Source organism: Coturnix japonica, unplaced genomic scaffold (genome assembly GCF_054131305.1).
Source record: "Coturnix japonica strain WE unplaced genomic scaffold, WE-NBRP24 Scf109, whole genome shotgun sequence".
NCBI classification, from domain to species: domain Eukaryota; kingdom Metazoa; phylum Chordata; class Aves; order Galliformes; family Phasianidae; genus Coturnix; species Coturnix japonica.
The window spans coordinates 265,648-267,689 of NW_028189012.1; positions in this window are offsets into that span (position 1 = coordinate 265,648).

The following is a 2,042-nucleotide window of genomic DNA, read 5'->3' on the forward strand; positions in this document are numbered from 1 at the left end:
TAGAAACCCCAAAGTGCCCGTTAACCCCAACCTCTGCCCTATTTCCCCCTTTTAACCCCATTTCCCACCTATTTCCCCCCTATTTCCCCTATTTCCTCCCCATTTTCCCCCCTATTTCCCCCCCATTCCCCCCCATTTCCTCCTCTATTTCCCCTATTCCCCCTCTTTTCCCCAATTTCCCCCCTATTTTCCCCCATTTCCCCCCTATTTCCCTTTTTTTTTCCCCTATTTCCCCCATTTCACCCCATTTTCCCCTCCTTTTTAACCCTATTTCCCCCCATTTCCCCCCCTTTTTCCCCTCTTTTTCCCCCTATTTCCCCCCCTTTTCCCCCCCAATTTTCCCTTATTTCCCCCCTTTTTTCCCCATTACCCCCTATTTTTCTCCCATTTCCCCTCCATTTCCCCTATTTCCCCCTGTTCCCCCCCATTCCCCCCTCTTTTCCCCCATTTCCCCCCCTATTTCCCCCCTTTATTCCCCCATTTCCCCTAATTCCCCCATTTTTCCCCTATTTCCCCCTATTCCCCCCATTTCCCCCCCATTTTGCCCCCTTTATCCCCTATTTCCCCCTATTCCCCCCTTTTTTCCCTATTTCCCCCCATTTCCCCCTCTTTTCCCCTATTTCCCCCTCCATTTCCCCTATTTCCTCCCCATTTTCCCCCTATTTCCCCCCATTTCCCCCAATTTCCCCCATTTCCCCCCAATTTCCCCTATTTCCCCCATTTCCCCTTTAATCCCTTTTCCCCCCTATTTTTCTCCCATTTCCCCATTTTCCCCCATTTCCCCCCTCTTTTCCCCCATTTCCCCCCAATTTTCCCCCCCATTCCTTCTTTTTCCCTATTTCCCCCATTCCTCCCCATTTCCCCTCCATTTCCTCCTATTTCCCCCCTTTTTTCCCTATTTTTCCCCAATTTCCCCAAATTTTCCCCTATTTCCCCCCTTTATTCCCCTATTTCCCCCCTTTTATCCCTATTTCCCCCCAATTCCCCTCTTTTTCCCCTATTTCCCCCCTTTATTCCCCCATTTCCCCTTTATTCCCCCATTCCCCCCCTTTCCCCCCCAATTTTCCCTTATTTCCCCCCTTTTTTCCCCCATTTCCCCCCTATTTTTCTCCCATTTCCCCCCCATTTCCCCCCTATTTCCCCTGTTTTTTCCCCTATTTCCCCCCTTTTTCCCCCATTTCCCCCCAATTTTCCCCCCATTTCCCCCTTTTCCCCCATTTCCCCCCAATTTTCCCCCTATTTCCCCCTCCATTTCCCATATTTCCTCCCCATTTTCCCCCTATTTCCCCCCTTCATCCCCTATTTCCCCCCATTTCCCCCCAATTTTCCCCTATTTCCCCCCATTTCCCCTCTTTTTCCCCTATTTCCCCCATTTTTTCCCCTATTTCCCTCTTTTTCCCCTATTTCCCCCCTTTATTCCCCCATTCCCCCCCTTTTCCCCCAATTTTCCCTTATTTCCCCCCTATTTCCCTCCATTTCCCCTATTTCCCCCCAATTTTCCCCTATTTCCCCCAATTTTCCCCTATTTTCCCCCCATTTCCCCTATTTCCCCCTTTAATCCCCTTTATCCCCTTTCCCCCCTCCCTTTTATTGCCCTTTTTCTCCCTTTTTCACCCCAAATCCCCTTTGCTTCCTCCCCCCCCCCCCCCACCCAAGTGCCAAATCCCCGCTGGATATTTTGGGGCAAATTTTTCTATTTTTAGTTCATTTTTATGGGCTTTTATTATTATTTTATGGGGGTTTGGGGGGGGGGGGTGTTTGTGTGGGATAATAAAAAATCGCTATTGGGTTTTGGGGTCAGAAATGAGGATTTTGGGGTCGCGGGGGGGGGAAATTCAGCTCTTTGTGGGGTTGGAAATGGGATTTTGGGGCCATTAAAGGGGATTTTGGGGCCATAAAAGGGGATTTGGGGCTATTTGGGTGGATTTTGGGGTCATAAAAGGGGTTTTAGGGTCATAAAATGGGATTTTGGGGCTGTTTGGGTGGGTTTTGGGGCCATAAAAGGGGATTTTGGGGCCATTTGGGTCATAAAAGGGGATTTG